Consider the following 15,697-nt stretch of genomic DNA (forward strand, 5'->3'; position numbering starts at 1 on the left):
TAACTTGTGTTCTCCTTGCACGCATCAAGGTACCACTGATGCAAATTCCGCATATGCGTTGGCAGTTTATGCAGCCGCTCTTTGCTGACCAAGTCGGCCCCGTAGACAAATTTAGGAGCTATATCAGCAATGGGTAGTACTGCATCACGGGAACTCAGCAATTCCTCCACGGTACAGCCAACTTGATCCGCTAGCGCCGCAGCTGCTTCCATATCGAAATCACCATGTTACTGGTACACCGAGGGAACATCTAACACTTTAAGTGGTGGGATCGATTGTTTGGACTGTTCTCCGAGCTGGGGAACTTCCTTTCTTTTTCTGCCCATTGTCGCTGCTTGCTTGGCCTTGAGGGGTGCACTTGTTGAACTTGATTTCTTCCCGGGTACACTTCTAGCTGATGATTTGCTCGTGCTAGCACTATCCTTCTTCTTAGCAGTGCCCTTGTCCTCAATTACCCTCACAAGTGTGCGTGTATAGTCATCCTTCTTCTCGTGTAAGTCATATTGCGATGGTGTGGTCAGAAAATCAAGAGCATATCCTTTTTGCTTCTCGGTGTATGGCGCTGGCGCTGGAGGTTTTTCCTTATGAAGCTATTCATGCACGTGTTTCTTTACAATGGCCTCATTTCCCTCTTTAGTACGATCGTAAGGACGGGGGGGAGGAACCTTTGGTACTGTTGGGAGGGGCGACCGCTTGCGGACAGGACTCTTGAAACGCTTCCGGCTGGGTGCATTCCGAGTCTTAGTGGGCGCAGGCGGCGGCGCTGGAGATGGAGATGGGCTACGGATGTCGTGGTTGTACCCATGGGGTGATGGTGGCGACATGTGATCAGTCGGAGGAGGTGATGGTGGCCTGCGATCACTTGGAGGAGGTGATGGTGACCTAGGACGACTAGTACTAGGAGCTACCCAACCTGGAAGCTTGATGTTTTTCTTTTCCCAAAGAATGATTTCTCCCAGTACGTCTCCGAGTGTATCCTGACCATCACCTCCAGGGATTACGAGCCGCAATGTCTCCCACGACGGTACAACTGAATCCACCCCGACACGAGCATAGCCAGCTGGAATCTCATTGCCATGCCATGTTGCCGGCTCACCTTCAGCTCCAAATGCAGGTAAGACATAGCCGACCGCCACCTTAACAGATAAGTTCCTGAACACCTCATGGAGATCATAAGGTGTTTGCTCCTTGATTCCATCCACGGGGTCGCCAGGACCGCCATCTATCATCCGTAAAGGTGGGGCCTCCGAGTCGGCCACGCTGCTATCTCGCCGCTGAGATATGCCGGCGGTATTATCTGGCTGGCACTGTCCTTTTAGTTCATTTATCTCCCGCTGCTGCTGCTGAATCTCCCGCTGCTGCTGGTCAAGTTGACGTTGGAACTCGGCCATTCGGTCATTCTGCACCTCCAGCTCGCGTTTTTTGCTCTCGCTCGGCTTCTATAAGTCTCCGAGTCGTTCGGAAACCCAAGCGACCACGGAACACTAGGGCCGAAGCCTCTTGTTCGTCCTCCCTTCTCAGGATTACCGAGGACAAGCGTCAGCAAGTCTTTCTCTCTATCGGGAGGAAACTTTAGTTTTCCCGCCTTAATATCTGCCGTCACTTGAATCCATTTTTCCCTGGGTACCTTAACCTTGCTGTCACTTTCAACAAGGTTCCCTGTCTTCATGTCATACTCACAGCCATGCCCAAGGAACCAATTTTGAGCCCTAATATCCCATCCTTCTCGGATGGGTTCTGGAGTGATCCCATTCTGCTTCATCTCAGCCTCTTGTGCATCCCACTTAGGCATGGCTACTTCGTAGCCCCCTCGCCCCGTATGATGGTGATATTTCTTTTCGCTTGCATTCTTCTTGTTTTTCTTTGACAGTCTCATAGCCTCCTCTGATTCTTTGTAATTCACAAATTCTTCCCAGTTATGCTCCTGCTTTGCTAGATAGTTTTCGAATAATGGAGGCTTCTTCTCGGCCTTATAAGTTGCCCATAACCGGTTCTTATACGCCCGAAAAAGTTCCCCCATCTTCTTAAGAGCCCATTTCTTCACTAGCGCCCTCTGCTTGGCCATCTCAGACTCCGATCTCAAAACTGGCAAAGTGAAATGTGTCATGAGGTCGTCAAAAAGTGTGTCTTTGTACTTATCGGCAACCTGATTTTCGGACACATTCTTGGTCTTGTTCCATTCTCTAATAGTGATCGGGAGACGATCCCTAACCAGAACTCCGCACTGATTTTTAAATGTCACTCTGACAGCCGCTGGTGCCACCGGTTGGCCTTTCGGTGATATAGCTTCAATTGTGAAATGGTCTTTTGGGCTCAACCTCTTTGCCGGGACTCGTTTCTCCAACTTATCTTCGGAGGCCTAAGAGAATAAAAATTAATTAATTTATATCTATATGTACATATAGAATTCCATTAATGCCTAGTGATTGTATACCTCGCCATGACCGGAGCCGTCGGCTTCTCCATCACCGGAGCCATCGGCTTCTCCATCACCAGAGCCGTCGGCTTCTCCATGACCGGAGCCATCAGCTTCTCCATCACCGGAGCCGTCGGCTTCTCCATCACCGGAGCCGCGGTCTTCTCCATCACCAGAGTCGCGCTCTTCTAGGTCGGCTTCTGGACCATCGCGGATTATGTCCTCGAATAGGTCTTCCTGTTCCAAGTCTCGATGGATTTCGAATGGATCCATTGTTTCTGCAAAAAATTAAATCGATAAGTACATGTTCTAACCCTAACCAAACCCTAAACTTAATCAAACACTAACCCTAACCAAACACTACCCAAAACCTAACCCTAACCACGGATGGGGTAGGCTCAAGGAGAGGATCTCGACAATGCTCACGTGAGGAAGAGGGTGTCAACATCGGTTGGTTGCGAGAGGGAGAGGGTGTCGGCGACTGGTATTTGCGAGAGGGAGAGGGTGTCGGTTGTTTGCGAGAGGGAGGGAAGTTGCGGCGTCGGGGGTGTTCGCGAGAGGGAGAGAAGAGGGGTGTTTCCGAGAGGGAGAGGGCGCGTGAAGGTGTCGGCGACTGGTGTCGGCGAGAGGGAGAGGAGAGGGAAGTTGCGACGTTTCAGAGCTAGAGGAGAAAAAAGTTGCGGCGTCGGGGGTGTTCGTGAGAGGGAGAGAAGAGGGGTGTTTGCGAGAGGGAGAGGGCGCGTGAGGGTGTCGGCGACTGGTGTCGGCGAGAGGGACAGGAGAGGGAAGTTGCGACGTTTCAGAGGTAGAGGAGAAAAAAGTTGCGGCGTCGGGGGTGTTCGCGAGAGGGAGAGAAGAGGGGTGTTTGCGAGAGGGAGAGGGCGCGTGAGGGTGTCGGCGACTGGTGTCGGCGAGAGGGAGAGGAGAGGGAAGTTGCGACGTTTCAGAGGTAGAGGAGAAAAAAGTTGCGGCGTCGGGGGTGTTTGCGAGAGGGAGAGAAGAGGGGTGTTCTCCCTCTCGCGAACACCCCCGACGCCGCAACTTCCCTCGGCGAGAGGGAGAGGAGAGGGAGAGGGCCGGTATCGGCGTCCGGTTCAATTACGCTAACTATACTAACTAACTAATTAAATACAAACTAACTAATTACTAACTAAATACAAACTAACTAATTACACTAACTAGTTTTTTTTAGTAAACTATACTAAAAAACTATACTAACTAAATACAAACTAACTAATTACATAAACTACATTAACTAATTACATAAACTTTACTATACTAAAAAACTATATTAATTATAAACTAACTAACTAACTAATTACATAAACTAGACTAGCTAAATAAACTAACTAATTATATAATAAATAACTATTAACTAAAAATAACTAAAAAATTTAAAAAAAATGGCCGGCGCCGGCGCCGGTACTGCCCTTGCTGGTGGCGCGCGCTACCTGAGGCGGCCGAGGCGAGCTCGAGGGAGGCGGCCAGAGAGGCGCGGCTGCGGCGGCGCCGGAGAGGAGCTCGAGGCCGGGTGCGAGGCGGCGCGGCGGCGGCCCCCGAGCGAGGCAGAGAGGAGGCGGCGCGGCGGCCCCCGAGCGCGCGTGGCAGAGGGAGGGAGGCGCGGCGGAGGAGCTCGAGGGAGGCTGCGCCGGAGGAGGAGCTCGAGGGAGGCGGCGCGGTGAAATCCGGCAGCCTGGCGGCGTCAAATCGATTAGGGTTGGCCTCCAGTGTCGCGGGTGGACGCTCCGCCCGCGACGCGGAGGTTATATACTCCACCCCCTTTTATCACGGGTCGTGGCTCGGCCCGCGACAAAAGGTCCCCCTTTTATCACGGGTCGTTCCACCACCCGCGATAAAAGGGTGGATCTTTTGTCGCGGGTTGAGCCACCACCCGCGACAAAAGGGGGTTGGGGCTGATCCGTGGCACACTGCATCCAACGGCTCCGGCCGTTTGTATCCAACGGCCTGGAGCCGTTGGACGCGGATCAGCCCAAATAGAACCCTATTTAACTATTTTAAAAAGATAAAAACTATTATTGTAATAACTTTTAAATGATAACTCAAATAGAAATGTTTTATACATGAAAATTGATCAGCAATATCCAACGAACATGAATATGACATCCGTTTCTGTTTCTTTTCTACTCCGCACCGCCGGCCTGCCACACGTGTCGCTTCCCCGTGCCACGTGTCGCCCCGCCGCTGCCGGCGTGCGACGTGTGTAGCCGTGGCTTACACGTGCCATGCCCCGCGTGCGACGTGTTTAGCCGTAGCTTACACGTGCCATGCCCCGCGTGCGACGTGTGTAGCCGTGGCTTACACGTGCCATGCCCCGCGTGCGCTATATAGAGCACCGCGTGCGCGCGCAGCCACACGTCGCCACCGCCTCCGCTCATTCATCTCCGGGATGCCGCCACGTCGTCGAGGGTCGTCCGGTTTCCGTGGCGTTCGAGTGTGTCCGAGCGGTAGGTTCTACGCCGAGATACGCGCCGGTGGCTTCCGCCTCACCCTCGGCACGTACAACACGCCGGAGCTGGCGGTGCGCGCTTACGACGCGGCGGCGTGGCGATTTCGGCGGCCACGGCGCGACATGAACTTCCCGGATGTTGAATCGCTAGAGGAGGCGGAGTTCCTCGCGCCAGCGCCGTGCCTCCTCGACGACGAGGACCGTCGCCAGCACCGCCAGGTGCAGCGCAGGATCGCCATCGCCGAGCACGACGAGCAGTTGATGCGCCAGTGGAGGGCGCAGTTCCCCAACGACGTCGACAACACCGACGTGGTCTTCGCTGACCTCAGGGCACAACGCAGGTCCAACAGGCGCCACCGTCGGGCCATCGCCGAGTTCGAGCTCGAGAACCCGAATACAACTTGGGCCGAAAACGACCCTCGGTGGGATGACATTTGGATGGAGACAACCTCCGACGACGAATAGAGACTAGACTAGTCATTTATCTATTTTATTGTAATTTCAATAAAGTCGTTGTCGGTTGTTTTAGTTTAAATTCAGTTTATAAAGTCGTTGTCGGTTGTTTTAGTTCAATAAAGTGGTTGTTACGAAATTTTATTACGATTGAACTGGAATCAAAGTACGAGCTGGAGGTGGCCTGCTTGGCTTCGAACCTGGAAACACAATGTTCTCCTTCCGCCATTGAACGGTGGTTCTAAGGGCTTCTCCCAGTTCTTTGATTTCCCCATCTTCACCTGCAGGTTGCTCAAGGATCAACTGTTCATAATCTACCATCACTTCATCCACCATCACAACAGCATAGCCGTCTTGGACCGGATGGCAATGGTAAGTTCTTGTAGGTAAGAGATTGCCGACCGCCGCCTTGAAGGATAGGTTGAAACATTTAACATGCAGCTCACAAGGACGGCTCTCAGTGAGATCATCCACGGGGGGTAGCGAGGAGGCTCGATCACCTGTTCATCATCATTATCCTGCTGAGTGGAAGCCACACTGCTTTTTATTACGATTGAACTGGAATTAAAGTACAGAGCTCAACTGAAAATTAAGATACATGGCCAGATTCGAATGTTGGAGCCATTCAGTCATAGTCTTGCCTAGCCCTATAAACGTCGCCACTGTAGTCATCATAGTCGCCGACGTCATCGTCGCTAGCATCGGGGTCGCGGTTGTCGAACCTGGATGGGTGAGCACGCGTGGGCTGGGATTGAGGGTAGCGCAGGCGGGGGCCACGGTAGGCCATTACGCTCTGGAGAGTCCGGCCGCGCCACCACAGCCGACGGCCGGCCTCGTAGAAGTTCAAAGGAGGCGGGCCGTCCTCCTCGTACCTGGCAACCGCCCTCTCACGCTGATTGATGAAGAAGCTGTCCCAAGTCGGGCTGTAGTCGGGATGCCACTGGGGATTCCTCCGCTGCTCTGGCGTGAGCTCGAAGTAGTAGTGGTTCGTGATGGCCATCTCGCGTGCCACACCTAGAGGGATAGGAGGGACCGGTACGCCTCCGACGCTCAGCAACCAGCAGGTCGGGACGCGGTAGCCCGGCGGGCAGGGGTTGTTCAAGGCGCAAAGTGCCTCCACCTCCCGGGGTGCTAGAGATACGATGGAAGCCATGGGAGAGGGTGATGAGGTTTGCAGATATGAGTGTAGATGTGATATGTAAATGGAGACCAAGCCTACATATATATAGTGAAAAAATGGCGGGAAGACGAAGGCGGGAAGCGGTGGAAAGCGCGGGAAGAAAATTGGCGGGCAACCTTTAGTCACGGCTGGTGGATGCAACCGGGACTAAAGATGTCGGCAGGATGAGGATGTGTGGGTAACCTTTAGTCACGGTTGGTGGGTGGAACCGAGACTAAAGCTGTCGGCAGGATGAGGATGTGTGGGTAACCTTTAGTCACGGTTGGTGGGTGCAACCGAGACTAAAGCTGTCGGCAGGATGAGGCTGTGTGGGTAACCTTTAGTCACGGTTGGTGGGTGCAACCAGGACTAAAGCTCCATCTCCTCTAACAGTGTTGGGGAAAGGGTTCTCATTATTACATAAATGTAGAGATTGTCTTGGGAACTATATATGAAGAATACATTATTACATCGCCATCTACTGCTGTGATCTTCTACGCCGTAGCCATGGAGAATCTTCATCATTTAGCAAGATGCTTGGGTCAATTTTCACCGTGAAGGGCGGAATTTCTTTAAACTTATTATAATCTTCTGACATGTCTGTCTTGTCATCCACTCCCACGATGTTTCTTTTCCCCGAAAGAACTATGTGGCGCTTTGGCTCCTCGGTTGATGTATTCTTTTGTTGATTTCTTTTTCTCGATTTGCTAGACATGTCCTTCACGTAGAAAACTTGAGCCACCTTGTTGGCTAGGACGAATGGCTCGTCCATGTACGCAAGATTGTTGGGATCCACTGTTGTCATACCGTACTTATCGTCTACCTGTACACCGCTGAGCTTCACCCATTTGCACCGAAACAAAGGGACCTTAAAAGTGGGACCATAGTCAAGTTCCCATATCTCCTCTATGTATCCATAATATGTGGTGGTTTGCCCATTCTCATCTTTTGCATCGAAGCGGACACCACTGTTTTGGTTGGTGCTCTTTTTATCTTGGTCGATCGTGTAAAATGTATTCCCATTTATCTTGTACCCTTGGAATGTACATATGTTTGAAGATGGTAACCTGGCCAACAAGTACAGCTGCTCTACAACAGTTGGGTCACTAATGAGATGTCTTTGCAACCAACTGCCGAAGGTATTCATGTGTTGACGTGTAATCAAGGACTCGGGCTGGCCCGGGTTTATTTCTCGTAAAACATTCTTGTGTTTCTCGATGTACGGAGCCACCAAGCTGGAATTGTATAGAATTGTGTAGTGTGCTTGATTGAAAGAAATCTTGTCCCTGCACACCGTTGCTTTCCTTCCTAGTGTGCCTTTTCCAGTCAGCCTCCCCTCATACCGAGATTCAAGAACACCAATCGGCTTAAGGTCAGGAAGAAAGTCAACACAAAACTCAATGACCTCCTCAGTTCCGTAGCCCTTTGAGATACTTCCTTCCGGCCTAGCTCGGTTATGAACATATTTCTTTAATACTCCCATGAACATCTCGAAGGGGAACATATTGTGTAGAAATACAGGACCGAGAATTCTAATCTCTTCAACTAGGTGAACGAGGAGGTGCGTCATAATATTGAAGAAGGATGGTGGGAACAACAACTCGAAGCTGACAAGACATTCGACCACATCTTCCTGTAATCCTGACAAAGTTTCTGGATCCATTACCTTCTGAGAAATTGCGTTGAGGAATGCACATATCTTCACAATGGCTAGTCGAACATTTTCTGGTAGAAGTCTCCTCAATGCAACCGGAAGCAATTGTGTCATAAGCACATGGCAGTCATGGGACTTCAGGTTCTGGAATTTTTTCTCCTTCATATTTACTATTCCCTTTATATTCGACGAGAAACCAGACGGAACCTTGATACTGAATAGGGCTTCAAAAAAGGATCTCCTTCTCTTGTTTGGTAAGAGCGTAGCTGGCAGGCCCTTCAAACTGCCCTGGATGATTCCCGTTTCGTCCTTTATGACGTTCCTGGTCCTCCCGTGCTTCTGTTGTATCTTTTGTCTTCCCATACACGCCCAGAAAACCTAGAATATTCACACAAAGATTCTTGGTCAGGTGCATCCCGCCGATTGCAGAGCGGACTTCCAGGACTTTCCAATATTCTAGCTCCCAAAAAATAGATTTCTTCTTCCACATGGGCGCGTGTCCGTCAGCGTCTTTCGGAACAGGTCGACTGCTTGGACCCTTTCCAAAGATAACATTTAAATCCTTGACCATGTCAAATATATCAGCACCACTACGGGGGACAGGCTTCAGGCGGTTGTCTGCCTCGCCAGCGAAATGCTTGCCTTTTTTCCTTAAGGGATGCTTGCGCGGAAGGAAACGGCGATTGTACGGGTACACAACTTTTCTGCTTTTTCCCAAATATTTACTTTCAGTCTCATCTAAACAGTGTGTGCATGCATTGTATCCTTTGTTCGTCTGTCCTGAAATGTTACTAAGAGCAGGCCAATCATTGATGGTTACGAATAGCAACGCTCGTAGGTCAAATTCTTGCTCGGTGTGCTCATCCCACACACGTACACCTGGTTTGGCCCACAACTCCAAAAGTTTATCAACTAATGGCCTTAGGTACACATCAATGTCGTTGCCAGGTTGCTTTGGGCCTTGGATAAGCACTGGTATCATAATGAACTTCCGCTTCATGCACAACCAAGGAGGAAGGTTGTAGATACATAGAGTCACGGGCCAGGTGCTGTGACTGCAGCTCTGCTCCCCAAAAGGATTCATGCCATCTGTACTTAGACCAAACCATAAGTTCCTTGCCTCACCTGCAAAATCCGGGAACTCTCTCCCGATGTTTCTCCACTGCCGACCATCAGCGGGGTGCCTCAACATCGCGTCTTTCTTACGTTCTTCCATGTGCCATCGCAACAACTTGGCATGCTCTTTGTTTCTGAACAAACGTTTCAACCGTGGTATTATGGGAGCATACCACATCACCTTCGCAGGAACCCTCTTCCTGGGTGGCTCGCCCTCAACATCACCAGGGTCATCTTTTCTGATCTTATACCGCAATGCACCGCATATCGGGCATTTATTCAAATTCTCGTACTTCTCACCGCGGTAGAGGATACAGTTATTAATGCATGCATGTATCTTCTGCACATCTAATCCTAGAGGGCAGACAAGCTTCTTTGCTTCATACGTACTGACGGGCAATTCGTTATTTCTTGGAAACAGCTTCTTTAATATTATCATCAATTTTTCAAATCCCGAGTCAGTCACACCGACCTCTGCCTTCCATTTCAGCAATTCCAATATGCTACCCAACTTTCTCTGCCCATCTTCACAACCTGGGTACAACAATTTGTGGTGGTCCTCTAATATCATGTCGAACTGCAACCTCTCTGTATCCGTGCCACAGTCTCTTCTTGCATCAGAAATGGCCCGATGAAGATCATCATCAACAGGATCATCTGCTGCCTGTTCTTCACCTCCTTCTTCTTCATTGTCTTCCATTGCGGTATCATCGCATTCAGAGAACATAGATCAGTACTGGTCATCGTTATCTTCTTCTTCATCGCCGTCTTCCATCATAACCCCTTCTTCTCCGTGCTTGGTCCAAACATTATAGCTGGACATGAATCCAAACCGAAGCAGGTGGCTCTTAATGTCTCTTGAGCAAGATTAATCCTTCTCGTTCTTACATTTCAGACATGGACAACACATAAAACCTTGCTTCGACTTGTTGGCCTCGGCCACAAGCAGGAAAGAATTCACGCCCTCTCTGAAAGCGGGAGCACATCGGTTACCGTACATCCATGGATGACTCATCTGCATCATAAGTACAATTATGTATCATATGCAATCACCTTGCTAAAATTAGTATTGTACGGACTATGTATATACGAGAAAATAGTTGCTAACCTTTTAGGATCAAAAAGAGGAGAAATCTTATCAAATAAAATCAAGTGGCATCCCTCACAAGCATTTCATCAAACACCTCTTGTGCACATGAAGAAAAAATAAGCTAGCATACACCTCCACCTTTCACCACCAAGGAAAAAAATGTAGGGAGGTTGGGGGGGGGGGGGGGTGGCTGTGTGTATATATAGGCATGGCCCTTTTGTCGCGGGCCGTATTACGACCCGCGACAAAAGGGGTGCCGACAGGAGGCCCCAAAGCTCAGACCCCTTTTGTCGCGGGTTGTGATACGGCCCGCGATAAAAGGGCGCGACAAAAGACCCAGCTTGCTCCAAATGGTTCCGGGGCGATGTGGCCACGCCATTTGTCGCGGGTGCAGTCGCGCCCGCGACAAAAGGCTCCCACGAAAGCCCTGTTTTCCACTAGTGGTCATCGCCTTCTCTCACCGTAGTTATCCTCCAGTAGCAACCTGTGTTGGTGGTGACGATGATGTTCGAAGGGATTTCTCCGAACCACCTGATGAAATCACGAGGGATCCGTAGCCGGTTGAAGGTTGGCTTGAAGATGATGCGCGGGAACTGGTCCGGCCCTACGTCCAGCTGGAAGTGGCCGACGTTAGCCGCCCTTCGCTTCTTGGACGGTCTCTCGTCGGGGGTCTAAGGTGACCCAAAATTGAGCTTCTCAGTCTGCCACAAGAACACACGCCATTAGAGGTGTGCGTGCTCACAAGTATATAGATGAAAACGAACATTGGAAACATGTGATGCCTCATACATTGGATCACACTGCAGCTCAAGGGACTGCCCTCAAACTAAGTCTAGTGCGCAAGATATCACACACCAACGACTAAGTTTGAGGGCAGCACCTTGCCTTCCAGTTACCATTGTTGAATCATTGGCCAATGCACTAGACAAACCAAAACGAGGCGTCATATATGTAGGATCACACGGCAGGCAAAGCGACTGGCATTAAACTAAGTCTAGTGTGCAAGTCATATGGCACACACGACTAAGTTTGAGGGCAGCACCCTGCCTTCAAGTGTGCCGTTGTTGAATCATTGGCCAATGCACTAGACAAACAAAAATGAGGCCTCATATATTGGATCACAAGGCTGGCAAAGGGAATGTCCGCAAACTAAGTCTAGTGTGCAAGTCCTATGGCACACACGACTAAGTTTGAGGGCAGCACCCTGCCTTCCGTTGTGCTATAGTTAAATCATTGGCCATTGAACAACTAAAGAAGTACAAACATGGAAAGTAAGGTAGCATAGGCCTCATAGAATGAGCACATATGGAGGAGATGTTTGACCTGAACCAATGGCATGGTGATGTTAAATCATGCCATAGGTTCTGATCAATCATCTCCTCACACTATGATTACCGGTTACAATCATCGACCTAGTTCAATCAAAAACTACACAATCTACAACAAACTACCGCGACTCATTCTGCACAGCAATCTCAATATGCTAAACCCCAACACAAAAAACCCTCCCCCTCTTTGCATGCACAGTAAGATCTGCTAGTTTCAACAATCCAAAGCCTGATCTAGAAAGGATCTACCGCAATTCGATACTATAGTAACAGATCTAAGCTAATCGAGACCGTCAAAAGCAAGAACTAGACAAGAACATCAAGAAATGGGGACGAACACCTTGCAAACGTCAATCCGACCGCTATCCTACCGGAAACCCTACCAGATCCAATATGCATGTCGTCGCAAATGACCGACAATGGCATGTTATGGCAGAACAAGTACGAAGGTGATAAGGAGAGATTGTTACCGCCATTGTTCCGGCCGAGGACGAGCTTGAGGTCATGGGCGAAGTCGAGATGCCGACGAAGATAGCGGAGCAGATTGCGGCCGATGTCCCGATGATGCTCGCCAAGGTCTCCTCCTCCGGTAGTGGTGCTCCTCCGTGCGGCGGTCCGGCGGATTGGTCGGCGGAAGGGGAACCGCCGGGTGATGAGACAGTTTGGGGGAGGTGAGAGTGCGGTCGTGACTGAGAGGAAGGAGAGGGGAGCGGTGAGGCTAATTATGGCGCGTGTTCCCGAAGGGACGTGGCATCTCCGCCTCCCTTCTCCACGCGTACAGGCTTCTGGCCGCAACGGGCCTGGCCCCGGAGAAACTGTCATTCCGTGTGTTCCTCCAGGGCCTGTCCCGGAGGTGCTTTAAAGCCCGGTTCATGCAACAACGCAGTATGCTGCAGGTATCGAAACGGGCCGAAAATTGCTGGCCCGATGCGAGCCAAGGGTGATGCAGGCTACCAAACGCGCCCGAAATCTAGCCACCCTTATTTTTTTTGTTGATTCTTCTGTTGGGAATGGCTAATTGACTGAAAAAATGATGTATTCTAAAAGAAATTGACTGTGACAGTCAAGATAGTCGTTCAGTCAATGCTTATTCCCGATAGTTGGTATTTTGAACGTCATCTGATTGAGCTATTATATTTTCTGGATGCGGAGAAAAAAAAATATGAGAAGTTCAGCGTGTGGAACATTCTTACCGTGTCCATGGAACTGAAATCTCGCCATTCTTCTTCTCTTTGTTGATTCTCGTGCGGGAATGGCTAATTGACGAAGAAATTGACGTATTTCTAAAAGAAATTGACTTTGAAGTCAGGAGACTAGTTCAGTCATTGCTTATCCCTGATATGTCATATTTTCTGAACGTCATCTGATTGAGCTATAATATTTTTGATGCATGTTGAGAAAAAAAAAACTAAACCTTTCCCCTTCTCAGATCACGGGGTGAAGACGAGATCCGCGGCAAGGTCGTGAACTTAAGATCAAGGGGTCTATCAAGAGCAGATGCATCGAAAGTTTGTCAGCTTAAGTCGCGGGGTTGATGAAGACCAAACCATTGCCACGTCGTTGACGATGCACATATCTTGCTCAAGCAACACGATGACAAAACCGACCAGAATCGAAAGGCTCTCAAGAACTCCTAATACAACTAGGAGATATTTCCTAATTAGTCTTACAGTTCATTACGAAGTGTACCTCTAATTTTAGATTTAGATTTGCAGCAAAGTTTTTTATTTATTTTTTACGCAATTCCTTTTAATTTTCTTAGCAACACTTTTTTATTGGTTGTTTTGCATTTTTTATTCAAAACCAGTCATAGCATGGTCATGCTAGCCAAAAGTGCATTTTTTTCCCTTTTTAGATAGTTGGTGTGTTCTGACAAATGTGCCATAAAATTGTAATGGACTTAGCAAAGACACAATGGACCAGTGTGTTTTGGCAAATGCTAGAAAATTACGGTGTCTTCTACCAAAATTTCCCTTGCTTTAATATTCATATCACATACAGGAATTTTACCCTTGTACTCCGTGACAGTAAAGGTAATTAGTTTTTGGTATTCGGCAAATAGAAGCTGCCGGCCCATAAGATAATTAGCCGCCACTAGTTTCTACTCCGTGAGAGGAAAGGTAATTAGTTTTGAGCAATAAACAAGCAGGACTTGATGTCGGTTTAGCGCCACCAATGATTTAATTTGATGGAATCACCATGAACCACCCTGTCCTTGTTGCCCAATTTGTACCAGGTTTTTATGACCACTGTAAGCTTCATAATGATGGCGCCGCTGAAGCCTGGTATGTCCGGCGGCAAGTTATTAAGCAGTCGTGGGTAATTAATTTGTCCATCCATCCTTGTTTCGATGCAAGCCTTGTCTTTGTTTCACACACGCAAATGGCTACAGAAAACTTGCGAGCATACAACACCTAATAAGACAGGATGTGCCATCAAATAAAAATTCGCGCCACTAAATCAACATAGGTATCTGTCTCCTACGTCTACTTTTGACATTTCGTTCACAATTTGCATTATTCCATGGGACGATCGATGGGTGTGACCAGCGTCATGTATGTTTGTTTTACTTTCAGTGTGTGTTCCATGTCACCGTGACAGTGAACCGCCAGCATCTATACCCCGTAAAATCGGTCAGTCGCCTAGTCGATACAGATCGCCTAGTCGATACAGAGATAAACCCTATCTCATCATTTATGCCTTGTTCGGTAGAAGCGAACCAATGAATATTGTGGAGTATCGTCCGCCGTGTTTTTGGTGAAAACACACCAGCTACCTAATCCCCTCTGATCCTCTTCCACGGTAATCCACGTCAATCCCTTTCTTCAAAAATGTTGTTCGTCAAGAACGGATTTGCTACATTGAAAAACTCTGTCTTTGCATTTGCATAACAAAGAATCAATTTTTATTTAGGTCCCTGGCACAAAGTTTCAGTATCAATTCGTCACAACAACATTACACCAACTTTACATACGAATGAAATAAAAAATCATCTCTGATTATGATCACAAAAAGTAATACTCCCTTCGCCCGGAGACCCGAAATAACCTGCACGCCCATAGTACAAACATTTTTTTTGTAAAAAATCCTTAATACATTGAAAACTTTTCAAATTTGGCCTGAAATTAGAAATTCAAATTCAAATCTTTTAGCCTCTGTCTCTGTCCTCCCAGCCATCCGCCGTGGGCGAGCCCGCCTTGAGGCTCCTCCCTCGTCGAGCTTAGCCTCCCACGGGGGTCGCCTTGCTCCGGCCTACGGAGGGCTCAAGCAAGACGACGGAGGGCTAGCACCAGCACGAGGAAGCAAGGCTGTGCCGCTCCCCTTCCCGCTCCGACCTCCCATCCACGTTCCCGTACCTGACACCGAGATTGCCCTCCGCCGCATCTTCCTTGTCTACCACCACTGGTAGAAAAAGAGGCTTCCGTCCAGCCCCATTAGTCGCGAAACTGTAGGAACCGCGACTAATGAAGTCTTTAGTCGCGGTTCGGCAGACGAACCGCGACCAAAGGCCTGGGCCCAGGGCGCTCGGTGGCCAGCTGGTGCACGTGAGGGGCCTTAGTCGCGGTTGGCCAGGCCAACCGCGACTAAAGGTGCCCAAAGGCCTTTAGTCGCGGTTGGCCAGGCCAACCGCGACTAAAGCTCCTCCCCTATATATACCAGTTCAGCACACTCACTTAGCCATTTGGTGCCACTTCTCTTCACAAGCTTCACAAGGGGGTGTAGGTTTGCTTTTGGTTCCTCTTATGCACACAAGGTGTTTGATGAAATGCCCCAAGAGCATGAAACAAACATGATATGAAGTGTTGGAGCCACACTTGAGGTTCCTCATTTATTTTTTCCTCCTCGATCGCGGTTAGCAACTTGAACCTTTCATGCATGTGTGTCATTGATAAAATATGCATGTGTGTTGTTCATTGTTTAATTTCTATTTTGTTTATAGCTAGTTAGTTTAACAAATGCATGATGGTTAATTATATATTTTATATTATAATAATGCAGATGAATCGGCAATGG

The 15,697-nt window shown here is 48.9% G+C and overlaps 1 pseudogene; it reads right to left on the reverse strand.

Moving 5' to 3' along the window:
- Positions 1 to 6,902: 6,902 nt before the first annotated feature.
- LOC139832829 (uncharacterized) lies at positions 6,903 to 10,276 on the reverse strand (annotated as a pseudogene).
- Positions 10,277 to 15,697: the final 5,421 nt, after the last annotated feature.

This window comes from Lolium perenne, chromosome 6 (assembly GCF_019359855.2).
Source record: "Lolium perenne isolate Kyuss_39 chromosome 6, Kyuss_2.0, whole genome shotgun sequence".
Lineage (NCBI taxonomy): Eukaryota > Viridiplantae > Streptophyta > Magnoliopsida > Poales > Poaceae > Lolium > Lolium perenne.